This window comes from Triturus cristatus, chromosome 10 (genome assembly GCF_964204655.1).
Source record: "Triturus cristatus chromosome 10, aTriCri1.1, whole genome shotgun sequence".
Lineage (NCBI taxonomy): Eukaryota > Metazoa > Chordata > Amphibia > Caudata > Salamandridae > Triturus > Triturus cristatus.
This window is the reverse complement of record NC_140593.1, coordinates 721,586,467-721,602,016: the sequence shown is the minus strand read 5'-3', so window position 1 is coordinate 721,602,016 and position 15,550 is coordinate 721,586,467.

Sequence of the window (15,550 nt, the reverse complement as noted above, 5' to 3'; positions counted from 1 at the left end):
TGGCCTAATGGTTAAGGTCTTGGACTCTTACTCTGGCCTCATAGCTACTGTCTTAACTCTTACTCTGGCCTCATAGCTACTGTCTTAACTCTTACTCTGGCCTAATAGCTACTGTCTTAACTCTTACTCCGGCCTCATAGCTACTGTCTTAACTCTTACTCTGGCCTCATAGCTACTGTCTTAACTCTTACTCTGTCCTAATAGCTACTGTCTTAGCTCTTACTCTGGCCTCATAGCTACTGTCTTAACTCTTACTCTGGCCTAATGGTTAAGGTCTTGGACTCTTACTCTGGCCTAATGGTTAAGGTCTTGGACTCTTACTCTGGCCTCATAGCTACTGTCTTAACTCTTACTCTGGCCTCATAGCCACTGTCTTAACTCTTACTCTGGCCTCATAGCTACTGTCTCAACTCCTACTCTGGCCTAATGGTTAAGGTCTTGGACTCTTACTCTGGCCTCATAGCTACTGTCTTAACTCTTACTCTGGCCTCATAGCTACTGTCTTAACTCTTACTCTGGCCTAATGGTTAAGGTCTTGGACTCTTACTCTGGCCTAATGGTTAAGGTCTTGGACTCTTACTCTGGCCTCATAGCTACTGTCTTAACTCTTACTCTGGCCTCATAGCCACTGTCTTAACTCTTACTCTGGCCTCATATCTACTGTCTCAACTCTTACTCTGGCCTCATAGCTACTGTCTTAACTCTTACTCTGGCCTCATAGCTACTGTCTTAACTCTTACTCTGGCCTAATGGTTAAGGTCTTGGACTCTTACTCTGGCCTCATAGCTACTTTCTTAACTCTTACTCTGGCCTAATAGCTACTGTCTTAACTCTTACTCCGGCCTCATAGCTACTGTCTTAACTCTTCCTCTGGCCTAATAGCTACTGTCTTAACTCTTACTCTGGCCTCATAGCTACTGTCTTAACTCTTACTCTGGCCTCATAGTTACTGTCTTAACTCTTACTCTGGCCTAATGGTTAAGGTCTTGGACTCTTACTCTGGCCTCATAGCTACTGTCTTAACTCTTACTCTGGCCTAATGGTTAAGGTCTTGGACTCTTACTCAGGCCTCAAAGCTACTGTCTTAACTCTTACTCTGGCCTAATGGTTAAGGTCGTGGACTCTTACTCTGGCCTCATAGCTACTGTCTTAACTCTTACTCTGGCCTCATAGCTACTGTCTTAACTCTTACTCTGGCCTAATAGCTACTGTCTTAACTCTTACTCTGGCCTAATAGCTACTGTCTTAACTCTTACGCTGGCCTAATGGTTAAGGTCTTGGACTCTTACTCTGGCCTAATAGCTACTGTCTTAACTCTTACTCTGGCCTAATAGCTACTGTCTTAACTCTTACTCTGGCCTAATGGTTAAGGTCTTCGACTCTTACTCTGGCCTCATAGCTACTGTCTTAACTCTTACTCTGGCCTCATAGTTACTGTCATAACTCTTACTCTGGCCTAATGGTTAAGGTCGTGGACTCTTACTCTGGCCTAATAGCTACTGCCTTAACTCTTACTCTGGCCTCATAGCTACTATCTTAACTCTTACTCTGGCCGAATGGTTAAGGTCTTGGACTCTTACTCTGGCCTCATAGCTACTGTCTTAACTCTTACTCTGGCCTCATAGCTACTGTCTTAACTCTTACTCTGTCCTAATAGCTACTGTCTTAGCTCTTACTCTGGCCTAATGGTTAAGGTCTTGGACTCTTACTCTGCCTCATAGCTACTGTCTTAACTCTTACTCTGGCCTCATAGCTACTGTCTTCACTCTTACTCTGGCCTAATAGCTACTGTCTTAACTCTTACTCTGGCCTAATGGTTAAGGTCTTGGACTCTTACTCTGGCCTCATAGCTACTGTCTTAACTCTTACTCTGGCCTAATAGCTACTGTCTTAACTCTTACTCTGGCCTAATGGTTAAGGTCTTGGACTCTTACTCTGGCCTCATAGCTACTGTCTTGGACTCTTACTCTGGCCTCATAGCTACTGTATTAACTCTTACTCTGGCCTCATAGCTACTGTCTTAACTCTTACTCTGGCCTCATAGCTACTTTCTTAACTCTTACTCTGGCCTCATAGCTACAGGCTTAACTCTTACTCTGGCCTAATGGTTAAGATCTTGGACTCTTACTCTGGCCTCATAGCTACTGTCTTAACTCTTACTCTGGCCTCATAGCTACTGTCTTAACTCTTACACTGGCCTAATGGTTAAGGTCTTGTACTCTTACTCTGGCCTCATAGCTACTGTCTTAACTCTTACTCTTGCCTCATAGCTAATGTCTTAACTCTTACTCTGGCCTAATAGCTACTGTCTTAATTCTTACTCTGGCCTAATAGCTACTGTCTTAACTCTTACTCTGGCCTAATGGTTAAGGTCTTCGACTCTTACTCTGGCCTCATAGCTACTGTCTTAACTCTTACTCTGGCCTCATAGTTACTGTCATAACTCTTACTCTGGCCTAATGGTTAAGGTCGTGGACTCTTACTCTGGCCTAATAGCTACTGCCTTAACTCTTACTCTGGCCTCATAGCTACTATCTTAACTCTTACTCTGGCCGAATGGTTAAGGTCTTGGACTCTTACTCTGGCCTCATAGCTACTGTCTTAACTCTTACTCTGGCCTCATAGCTACTGTCTTAACTCTTACTCTGTCCTAATAGCTACTGTCTTAGCTCTTACTCTGGCCTAATGGTTAAGGTCTTGGACTCTTACTCTGCCTCATAGCTACTGTCTTAACTCTTACTCTGGCCTCATAGCTACTGTCTTCACTCTTACTCTGGCCTAATAGCTACTGTCTTAACTCTTACTCTGGCCTAATGGTTAAGGTCTTGGACTCTTACTCTGGCCTCATAGCTACTGTCTTAACTCTTACTCTGGCCTAATAGCTACTGTCTTAACTCTTACTCTGGCCTAATGGTTAAGGTCTTGGACTCTTACTCTGGCCTCATAGCTACTGTCTTGGACTCTTACTCTGGCCTCATAGCTACTGTATTAACTCTTACTCTGGCCTCATAGCTACTGTCTTAACTCTTACTCTGGCCTCATAGCTACTTTCTTAACTCTTACTCTGGCCTCATAGCTACAGGCTTAACTCTTACTCTGGCCTAATGGTTAAGATCTTGGACTCTTACTCTGGCCTCATAGCTACTGTCTTAACTCTTACTCTGGCCTCATAGCTACTGTCTTAACTCTTACACTGGCCTAATGGTTAAGGTCTTGTACTCTTACTCTGGCCTCATAGCTACTGTCTTAACTCTTACTCTTGCCTCATAGCTAATGTCTTAACTCTTACTCTGGCCTAATAGCTACTGTCTTAATTCTTACTCTGGCCTCATAGCTACTGTCTTAACTCTTACTCTGGCCTCATAGCTATTGTCTTAACTCTTACTCTGGCCTAATGGTTAAGGTCTTGGACTCTTACTTTGGCCTCATAGCTACTGTCTTAACTCTTACTCTGGCCTCATAGCTACTGTCTTAACTCTTACTCTGGCCTAATGGTTAAGGTCTTGGACTCTTACTCTGGCCGCATAGCTACTGTCTTAACTCTTACTCTGGCCTCATAGCTACTGTCTTATCTCTTACTCTGGCCTAATGGTTAAGGTCTTGGACTCTTACTCTGGCCTCATAGCTACTTTCCTAACTCTTACTCTGGCCTCATAGCTACTGTTTTAACTCTTACTCTGGCCTAATGGTTAAGGTCTTGGACTCTTACTCTGGCCTCATAGCTACTGTCTTAACTCTTACTCTGGCCTCATAGCTACTGTCTTAACTCTTACTCTGGCCTAATGGTTAAGGTCTTGGACTCTTACACTGGCCTAATGGTTAAGGTCTTGGACTCTTACTCTGGCCTCATAGCTACTGTCTTAACTCTTACTCTGGCCTCATAGCTACTGTCTTAACTCTTACTCTGGCCTCATAGCTACTGTCTAAACTCTTACTCTGGCCTAATGGTTAAGGTCTTGGACTCTTACTCTGGCTCCATAGCTACTGTCTTAACTCTTACTCTGGCCTAATAGCTACTGTCTTAACTCTTACTCTGGCCTCATAGCTACTGTCTTAACTCTTCCTCTGGCCTAATAGCTACTGTCTTAACTCTTACTCTGGCCTCATAGGTACTGTCTTAACTCTTACTCTGGCCTCATAGCTACTGTATTAACTCTTACTCTGGCCTAATGGTTAAGGTCTTGGACTCTTACTCTGGCCTCATAGCTACTGTCCTAACTCTTACTCTGCCCTAATGGTTAAGGTCTTGGACTCTTACTCTGGCCTCATAGCTACTGTCTTAACTCTTACTCTGGCCTAATGGTTAAGGTCTTGGACTCTTACTCTGGCCTCATAGCTACTGTCTTAACTCTTACTCTGGCCTATATAGCTACTGTCTTAACTCTTACTCTGGCCTAACAGCTACTGTCTTAACTCTTACTCCAGCCTAATAGCTACTGTCTTAACTCTTACGCTGGCCTAATGGTTAAGGTCTTGGACTCTTACTCTGGCCTAATAGCTACTGTCTTAACTCTTACTCTGGCCTAATAGCTACTGTCTTAACTCTTACTCTTGCCTAATGGTTAAGGTCTTGGACTCTTACTCTGGCCTCATAGCTACTGTCTTATCTCTTACTCTGGCCTCATAGCTACTGTCTTAACTCTTACTCTGGCCTCATAGCTACTGTCTTAACTCTTACTCTGGCCTCATAGTTACTGTCTTAACTCTTACTCTGGCCTAATGGTTAAGGTCTTGGACTCTTACTCTGGCCTCATAGCTACTGTCTTAACTCTTACTCTGGCCTAATGGTTAAGGTCTTGGACTCTTACTCAGGCCTCAAAGCTACTGTCTTAACTCTTACTCTGGCCTAATGGTTAAGGTCTTGGACTCTTACTCTGGCCTCATAGCTACTGTCTTAACTCTTACTCTGGCCTCATAGCTACTGTCTTAACTCTTACTCTGGCCTAATAGCTACTGTCTTAACTCTTACTCTGGCCTAATAGCTACTGTCTTAACTCTTACGCTGGCCTAATGGTTAAGGTCTTGGACTCTTACTCTGGCCTAATAGCTACTGTCTTAACTCTTACTCTGGCCTAATAGCTACTGTCTTAACTCTTACTCTGGCCTAATGGTTAAGGTCTTCGACTCTTACTCTGGCCTCATAGCTACTGTCTTAACTCTTACTCTGGCCTCATAGTTACTGTCATAACTCTTACTCTGGCCTAATGGTTAAGGTCGTGGACTCTTACTCTGGCCTAATAGCTACTGCCTTAACTCTTACTCTGGCCTCATAGCTACTATCTTAACTCTTACTCTGGCCGAATGGTTAAGGTCTTGGACTCTTACTCTGGCCTCATAGCTACTGTCTTAACTCTTACTCTGGCCTCATAGCTACTGTCTTAACTCTTACTCTGGCCTAATAGCTACTGTCTTAATTCTTACTCTGGCCTCATAGCTACTGTCTTAACTCTTACTCTGGCCTCATTGCTATTGTCTTAACTCTTACTCTGGCCTAATGGTTAAGGTCTTGGACTCTTACTCTGGCCTCATAGCTACTGTCTTAACTCTTACTCTGGCCTCATAGCTACTGTCTTAACTCTTACTCTGGCCTAATTGTTAAGGTCTTGGACTATTACTCTGGCCTAATGGTTAAGGTCTTGGACTCTTACTCTGGCCTCATAGCTACTGTCTTAACTCTTACTCTGGCCTAATAGCTACTATCTTAACTCTGAATCTGGCATAATATCTACTGTCTTAACTCTTACTCTGGCCTAATGGTTAAGGTCTTGGACTCTTCCTCTGGCCTCATAGCTACAGTCTTAACTCTTACTCTAGCCTCATAGCTACTGTCTTGACTCTTACTCTGGCCTAATAGCTACTGTCTTAACTCTTACTCTGGCCTAATGGTTAAGGTCTAGGACTCTTAGTCTGGCCTCATAGCTACTTTCTTAACTCTTACTCTGGCCTCATAGCTACTGTCCTAACTCTTACTCTGGCTTAATGGTTAAGGTCTTGGACTCTTACTCTGGCCTCATAGCTACTGTCTTAACTCTTACTCTGAGCTCATAGCAACTGTCTTATCTCTTACTCTGGCCTAATGGTTAAGGTCTTGGACTCTTACTCTGGCCTCATAGCTACTGTCCTAACTCTTACTCTGGCCTCATAGCTACTGTTTTAACTCTTACTCTGGCCTAATGGTTAAGGTCTTGGACTCTTACTCTGGCCTCATAGCTACTGTCTTAACTCTTACTCTGGCCTCATAGCTACTGTCTTAACCCTTACTCTGGCCTAATGGTTAAGGTCTTGGACTCTTACTCTGGCCTAATGGTTAAGGTCTTGGACTCTTACTCTGGCCTCATAGCTACTGTCTTAACTCTTACTCTGGCCTAATAGCTACTATCTTAACTCTGAATCTGGCATAATATATACTGTCTTAACTCTTACTCTGGCCTAATGGTTAAGGTCTTGGACTCTTCCTCTGGCCTCATAGCTACAGTCTTAACTCTTACTCTAGCCTCATAGCTACTGTCTTGACTCTTACTCTGGCCTAATAGCTACTGTCTTAACTCTTACTCTGGCCTAATGGTTAAGGTCTTGGACTCTTAGTCTGGCCTCATAGCTACTTTCTTAACTCTTACTCTGGCCTCATAGCTACTGTCCTAACTCTTACTCTGGCCTAATGGTTAAGGTCTTGGACTCTTACTCTGGCCTCATAGCTACTGTCTTAACTCTTACTCTGAGCTCATAGCTACTGTCTTATCTCTTACTCTGGCCTAATGGTTAAGGTCTTGGACTCTTACTCTGGCCTCATAGCTACTGTCCTAACTCTTACTCTGGCCTCATAGCTACTGTTTTAACTCTTACTCTGGCCTAATGGTTAAGGTCTTGGACTCTTACTCTGGCCTCATAGCTACTGTCTTAACTCTTACTCTGTCCTCATAGCTACTGTCGTAACCCTTACTCTGGCCTAATGGTTAAGGTCTTGGACTCTTACTCTGGCCTCATAGCTACTGTCTTAACTCTTACTCTGGCCTCATAGCTACTGTCTTAACTCTTACTCTGGCCTAATCGTTAAGGTCATGGACTCTTACTCTGGCCTCATAGCTACTGTCTTCACTCTTACTCTGGCCTAATAGTTAAGGTCTTGGACTCTTACTCTGGCCTCATAGCTACTGTCTTAACTCTTACTCTGGCCTAATGGTTAAGGTCTTGAACTCTTACTCTGGCCTCATAGCTACTGTCTTAACTCTTACTCTGTCCTCATAGCTACTGTCTTAACTCTTACTCTGGCCTCATAGCTACTGTCTTAACTCTTACTCTGGCCTCATAGCTACTGTCTTAACTCTTACTCTGGCCTCATAGCTACTGTCTTAACTCTTACTCTGACCTAATAGCTACTGTCTTAACTCTTACTCTGGCCTAATAGCTACTGTCTTAACTCTTACTCTGGCCTCATAGCTACTGTCTTAACTCTTACTCTGGCCTAATAGCTACTGTCTTAACTCTTACTCTGGCCTCATAGCTACTGTCTTAACTCTTACTCTGGCCTCATAGCTACTGTCTTAACTCTTACACTGGCCTAATGGTTAAGGTCTTGTACTCTTACTCTGGCCTCATAGCTACTGTCTTAACTCTTACTCTGGCCTCATAGCTACTGTCTTAATTCTTACTCTGCCCTCATAGCTACTGTCTTAACTCTTACTCTGGCCTCATAGCTATTGTCTTAACTCTTACTCTGGCCTAATGGTTAAGGTCTTGGACTCTTACTCTGGCCTCATAGCTACTGTCTTAACTCTTACTCTGGCCTCATAGCTACTGTCTTAACTCTTACTCTGGCCTAATAGCTACTGTCTTAACTCTTACTCCGGCCTCATAGCTACTGTCTTAACTCTTACTCTGGCCTCATAGCTACTGTCTTAACTCTTACTCTGTCCTAATAGCTACTGTCTTAGCTCTTACTCTGGCCTCATAGCTACTGTCTTAACTCTTACTCTGGCCTAATGGTTAAGGTCTTGGACTCTTACTCTGGCCTAATGGTTAAGGTCTTGGACTCTTACTCTGGCCTCATAGCTACTGTCTTAACTCTTACTCTGGCCTCATAGCCACTGTCTTAACTCTTACTCTGGCCTCATAGCTACTGTCTCAACTCCTACTCTGGCCTAATGGTTAAGGTCTTGGACTCTTACTCTGGCCTCATAGCTACTGTCTTAACTCTTACTCTGGCCTCATAGCTACTGTCTTAACTCTTACTCTGGCCTAATGGTTAAGGTCTTGGACTCTTACTCTGGCCTAATGGTTAAGGTCTTGGACTCTTACTCTGGCCTCATAGCTACTGTCTTAACTCTTACTCTGGCCTCATAGCCACTGTCTTAACTCTTACTCTGGCCTCATATCTACTGTCTCAACTCTTACTCTGGCCTCATAGCTACTGTCTTAACTCTTACTCTGGCCTCATAGCTACTGTCTTAACTCTTACTCTGGCCTAATGGTTAAGGTCTTGGACTCTTACTCTGGCCTCATAGCTACTTTCTTAACTCTTACTCTGGCCTAATAGCTACTGTCTTAACTCTTACTCCGGCCTCATAGCTACTGTCTTAACTCTTCCTCTGGCCTAATAGCTACTGTCTTAACTCTTACTCTGGCCTCATAGCTACTGTCTTAACTCTTACTCTGGCCTCATAGTTACTGTCTTAACTCTTACTCTGGCCTAATGGTTAAGGTCTTGGACTCTTACTCTGGCCTAATGGTTAAGGTCTTGGACTCTTACTCTGGCTTCATAGCTACTGTCTTAACTCTTACTCTGGCTTCATAGCTACTGTCTTAACTCTTACTCTGGCCTAATAGCTACTTTCTTAACTCTTACGCTGGCCTCATAGCTACTGTCTTAACTCTTACTCTGGCCTCATAGCTACTGTCTTAACTCTTACTCTGGCCTAATAGCTACTGTCTTAACTCTTACTCTGGCCTAATGGTTAAGGTCTTGGACTCTTACTCAGGCCTCAAAGCTACTGTCTTAACTCTTACTCTGGCCTAATGGTTAAGGTCGTGGACTCTTACTCTGGCCTCATAGCTACTGTCTTAACTCTTACTCTGGCCTCATAGCTACTGTCTTAACTCTTACTCTGGCCTAATAGCTACTGTCTTAACTCTTACTCTGGCCTAATAGCTACTGTCTTAACTCTTACGCTGGCCTAATGGTTAAGGTCTTGGACTCTTACTCTGGCCTCATAGCTACTGTCTTAACTCTTACTCTGGCCTCATAGTTACTGTCATAACTCTTACTCTGGCCTAATGGTTAAGGTCGTGGACTCTTACTCTGGCCTAATAGCTACTGCCTTAACTCTTACTCTGGCCTCATAGCTACTATCTTAACTCTTACTCTGGCCGAATGGTTAAGGTCTTGGACTCTTACTCTGGCCTCATAGCTACTGTCTTAACTCTTACTCTGGCCTCATAGCTACTGTCTTAACTCTTACTCTGTCCTAATAGCTACTGTCTTAGCTCTTACTCTGGCCTAATGGTTAAGGTCTTGGACTCTTACTCTGCCTCATAGCTACTGTCTTAACTCTTACTCTGGCCTCATAGCTACTGTCTTCACTCTTACTCTGGCCTAATAGCTACTGTCTTAACTCTTACTCTGGCCTAATGGTTAAGGTCTTGGACTCTTACTCTGGCCTTATAGCTACTGTCTTAACTCTTACTCTGGCCTAATAGCTACTGTCTTAACTCTTACTCTGGCCTAATGGTTAAGGTCTTGGACTCTTACTCTGGCCTCATAGCTACTGTCTTGGACTCTTACTCTGGCCTCATAGCTACTGTATTAACTCTTACTCTGGCCTCATAGCTACTGTCTTAACTCTTACTCTGGCCTCATAGCTACTTTCTTAACTCTTACTCTGGCCTCATAGCTACAGTCTTAACTCTTACTCTGGCCTAATGGTTAAGATCTTGGACTCTTACTCTGGCCTCATAGCTACTGTCTTAACTCTTACTCTGGCCTCATAGCTACTGTCTTAACTCTTACACTGGCCTAATGGTTAAGGTCTTGTACTCTTACTCTGGCCTCATAGCTACTGTCTTAACTCTTACTCTTGCCTCATAGCTAATGTCTTAACTCTTACTCTGGCCTAATAGCTACTGTCTTAATTCTTACTCTGGCCTCATAGCTACTGTCTTAACTCTTACTCTGGCCTCATAGCTATTGTCTTAACTCTTACTCTGGCCTAATGGTTAAGGTCTTGGACTCTTACTTTGGCCTCATAGCTACTGTCTTAACTCTTACTCTGGCCTCATAGCTACTGTCTTAACTCTTACTCTGGCCTAATGGTTAAGGTCTTGGACTCTTACTCTGGCCGCATAGCTACTGTCTTAACTCTTACTCTGGCCTCATAGCTACTGTCTTATCTCTTACTCTGGCCTAATGGTTAAGGTCTTGGACTCTTACTCTGGCCTCATAGCTACTTTCCTAACTCTTACTCTGGCCTCATAGCTACTGTTTTAACTCTTACTCTGGCCTAATGGTTAAGGTCTTGGACTCTTACTCTGGCCTCATAGCTACTGTCTTAACTCTTACTCTGGCCTCATAGCTACTGTCTTAACTCTTACTCTGGCCTAATGGTTAAGGTCTTGGACTCTTACACTGGCCTAATGGTTAAGGTCTTGGACTCTTACTCTGGCCTCATAGCTACTGTCTTAACTCTTACTCTGGCCTCATAGCTACTGTCTTAACTCTTACTCTGGCCTCATAGCTACTGTCTAAACTCTTACTCTGGCCTAATGGTTAAGGTCTTGGACTCTTACTCTGGCTCCATAGCTACTGTCTTAACTCTTACTCTGGCCTAATAGCTACTGTCTTAACTCTTACTCTGGCCTCATAGCTACTGTCTTAACTCTTCCTCTGGCCTAATAGCTACTGTCTTAACTCTTACTCTGGCCTCATAGGTACTGTCTTAACTCTTACTCTGGCCTCATAGCTACTGTATTAACTCTTACTCTGGCCTAATGGTTAAGGTCTTGGACTCTTACTCTGGCCTCATAGCTACTGTCCTAACTCTTACTATGCCCTAATGGTTAAGGTCTTGGACTCTTACTCTGGCCTCATAGCTACTGTCTTAACTCTTACTCTGGCCTAATGGTTAAGGTCTTGGACTCTTACTCTGGCCTCATAGCTACTGTCTTAACTCTTACTCTGGCCTATATAGCTACTGTCTTAACTCTTACTCTGGCCTAACAGCTACTGTCTTAACTCTTACTCCAGCCTAATAGCTACTGTCTTAACTCTTACGCTGGCCTAATGGTTAAGGTCTTGGACTCTTACTCTGGCCTAATAGCTACTGTCTTAACTCTTACTCTGGCCTAATAGCTACTGTCTTAACTCTTACTCTTGCCTAATGGTTAAGGTCTTGGACTCTTACTCTGGCCTCATAGCTACTGTCTTATCTCTTACTCTGGCCTCATAGCTACTGTCTTAACTCTTACTCTGGCCTCATAGCTACTGTCTTAACTCTTACTCTGGCCTCATAGTTACTGTCTTAACTCTTACTCTGGCCTAATGGTTAAGGTCTTGGACTCTTACTCTGTCCTCATAGCTACTGTCTTAACTCTTACTCTGGCCTAATGGTTAAGGTCTTGGACTCTTACTCAGGCCTCAAAGCTACTGTCTTAACTCTTACTCTGGCCTAATGGTTAAGGTCTTGGACTCTTACTCTGGCCTCATAGCTACTGTCTTAACTCTTACTCTGGCCTCATAGCTACTGTCTTAACTCTTACTCTGGCCTAATAGCTACTGTCTTAACTCTTACTCTGGCCTAATAGCTACTGTCTTAACTCTTACGCTGGCCTAATGGTTAAGGTCTTGGACTCTTACTCTGGCCTAATAGCTACTGTCTTAACTCTTACTCTGGCCTAATAGCTACTGTCTTAACTCTTACTCTGGCCTAATGGTTAAGGTCTTCGACTCTTACTCTGGCCTCATAGCTACTGTCTTAACTCTTACTCTGGCCTCATAGTTACTGTCATAACTCTTACTCTGGCCTAATGGTTAAGGTCGTGGACTCTTACTCTGGCCTAATAGCTACTGCCTTAACTCTTACTCTGGCCTCATAGCTACTATCTTAACTCTTACTCTGGCCGAATGGTTAAGGTCTTGGACTCTTACTCTGGCCTCATAGCTACTGTCTTAACTCTTACTCTGGCCTCATAGCTACTGTCTTAACTCTTACTCTGTCCTAATAGCTACTGTCTTAGCTCTTACTCTGGCCTAATGGTTAAGGTCTTGGACTCTTACTCTGCCTCATAGCTACTGTCTTAACTCTTACTCTGGCCTCATAGCTACTGTCTTCACTCTTACTCCGGCCTAATAGCTACTGTCTTAACTCTTACTCTGGCCTAATGGTTAAGGTCTTGGACTCTTACTCTGGCCTCATAGCTACTGTCTTAACTCTTACTCTGGCCTAATAGCTACTGTCTTAACTCTTACTCTGGCCTAATGGTTAAGGTCTTGGACTCTTACTCTGGCCTCATAGCTACTGTCTTGGACTCTTACTCTGGCCTCATAGCTACTGTATTAACTCTTACTCTGGCCTCATAGCTACTGTCTTAACTCTTACTCTGGCCTCATAGCTACTTTCTTAACTCTTACTCTGGCCTCATAGCTACAGTCTTAACTCTTACTCTGGCCTAATGGTTAAGATCTTGGACTCTTACTCTGGCCTCATAGCTACTGTCTTAACTCTTACTCTTGCCTCATAGCTACTGTCTTAACTCTTACACTGGCCTAATGGTTAAGGTCTTGTACTCTTACTCTGGCCTCATAGCTACTGTCTTAACTCTTACTCTTGCCTCGTAGCTAATGTCTTAACTCTTACTCTGGCCTAATAGCTACTGTCTTAATTCTTACTCTGGCCTCATAGCTACTGTCTTAACTCTTACTCTGGCCTCATAGCTATTGTCTTAACTCTTACTCTGGCCTAATGGTTAAGGTCTTGGACTCTTACTTTGGCCTCATAGCTACTGTCTTAACTCTTACTCTGGCCTCATAGCTACTGTCTTAACTCTTACTCTGGCCTAATGGTTAAGGTCTTGGACTCTTACTCTGGCCGCATAGCTACTGTCTTAACTCTTACTCTGGCCTCATAGCTACTGTCTTATCTCTTACTCTGGCCTAATGGTTAAGGTCTTGGACTCTTACTCTGGCCTCATAGCTACTTTCCTAACTCTTACTCTGGCCTCATAGCTACTGTTTTAACTCTTACTCTGGCCTAATGGTTAAGGTCTTGGACTCTTACTCTGGCCTCATAGCTACTGTCTTAACTCTTACTCTGGCCTCATAGCTACTGTCTTAACTCTTACTCTGGCCTAATGGTTAAGGTCTTGGACTCTTACACTGGCCTAATGGTTAAGGTCTTGGACTCTTACTCTGGCCTCATAGCTACTGTCTTAACTCTTACTCTGGCCTCATAGCTACTGTCTTAACTCTTACTCTGGCCTCATAGCTACTGTCTAAACTCTTACTCTGGCCTAATGGTTAAGGTCTTGGACTCTTACTCTGGCTCCATAGCTACTGTCTTAACTCTTACTCTGGCCTAATAGCTACTGTCTTAACTCTTACTCTGGCCTCATAGCTACTGTCTTAACTCTTCCTCTGGCCTAATAGCTACTGTCTTAACTCTTACTCTGGCCTCATAGGTACTGTCTTAACTCTTACTCTGGCCTCATAGCTACTGTATTAACTCTTACTCTGGCCTAATGGTTAAGGTCTTGGACTCTTACTCTGGCCTCATAGCTACTGTCCTAACTCTTACTCTGCCCTAATGGTTAAGGTCTTGGACTCTTACTCTGGCCTCATAGCTACTGTCTTAACTCTTACTCTGGCCTAATGGTTAAGGTCTTGGACTCTTACTCTGGCCTCATAGCTACTGTCTTAACTCTTACTCTGGCCTATATAGCTACTGTCTTAACTCTTACTCTGGCCTAACAGCTACTGTCTTAACTCTTACTCCAGCCTAATAGCTACTGTCTTAACTCTTACGCTGGCCTAATGGTTAAGGTCTTGGACTCTTACTCTGGCCTAATAGCTACTGTCTTAACTCTTACTCTGGCCTAATAGCTACTGTCTTAACTCTTACTCTGGCCTAATGGTTAAGGTCTTGGACTCTTACTCTGGCCTCATAGCTACTGTCTTATCTCTTACTCTGGCCTCATAGCTACTGTCTTAACTCTTACTCTGGCCGAATGGTTAAGGTCTTGGACTCTTACTCTGGAGTCATAGCTACTGTCTTAACTCTTACTCTGGCCTCATAGCTACTGTCTTAACTCTTACTCTGGCCTAATAGCTACTGTCTTAACTCTTACTCTGGCCTCATAGCTACTGTCTTAACTCTTACTCTGGCCTCATAGCTACTGTCTTAACTCTTACTCTGGCCTAATGGTGAAGGTCTTGGACTCTTACTCTGGCCTCATAGCTACTGTCTTAACTCTTACTCTGGCCTCATAGCTACTGTCTTAACTCTTACTCTGGCCTAATAGCTACTGTCTTAACTCTTACTCTGGCCTAATTGTTAAGGTCTTGGACTCTTACTCTGGCCTAATAGCTACTGTCTTAACTCTTACTCTGGCTTAATGGTTAAGGTCTTGGACTCTTACTCTGGCCTCATAGCTACTGTCTTGGACTCTTACTCTGGCCTCATAGCTACTGTATTAACTCTTACTCTGGCCTCATAGCTACTGTCTTAACTCTTACTCTGGCCTCATAGTTACTGTCTTAACTCTTACTCTGGCCTAATGGTTAAGGTCGTGGACTCTTACTCTGGCCTAATAGCTACTGCCTTAACTCTTACTCTGGCCTCATAGCTACTATCTTAACTCTTACTCTGGCCGAATGGTTAAGGTCTTGGACTCTTACTCTGGCCTCATAGCTACTGTCTTAACTCTTACTCTGGCCTCATAGCTACTGTCTTAACTCTTACTCTGTCCTAATAGCTACTGTCTTAGCTCTTACTCTGGCCTAATGCTTAAGGTCTTGGACTCTTACTCTGCCTCATAGCTACTGTCTTAACTCTTACTCTGGCCTCATAGCTACTGTCTTCACTCTTACTCTGGCCTAATAGCTACTGTCTTAACTCTTACTCTGGCCTAATGGTTAAGGTCTTGGACTCTTACTCTGGCCTCATAGCTACTGTCTTAACTCTTACTCTGGCCTAATAGCTACTGTCTTAACTCTTACGCTGGCCTAATGGTTAAGGTCTTGGACTCTTACTCTGGCCTCATAGCTACTGTCTTGGACTCTTACTCTGGCCTCATAGCTACTGTATTAACTCTTACTCTGGCCTCATAGCTACTGTCTTAACTCTTACTCTGGCTTCATAGCTACTTTCTTAACTCTTACTCTGGCCTCATAGCTACTGTCTTAACTCTTACTCTGGCCTAATGGTTAAGATCTTGGACTCTTACTCTGGCCTCATAGCTACTGTCTTAACTCTTACTCTGGCCTCATAGCTACTGTCTTAACTCTTACACTGGCCTAATGGTTAAGGTCTTGTACTCTTACTCTGGCCTCATAGCTACTGTCTTA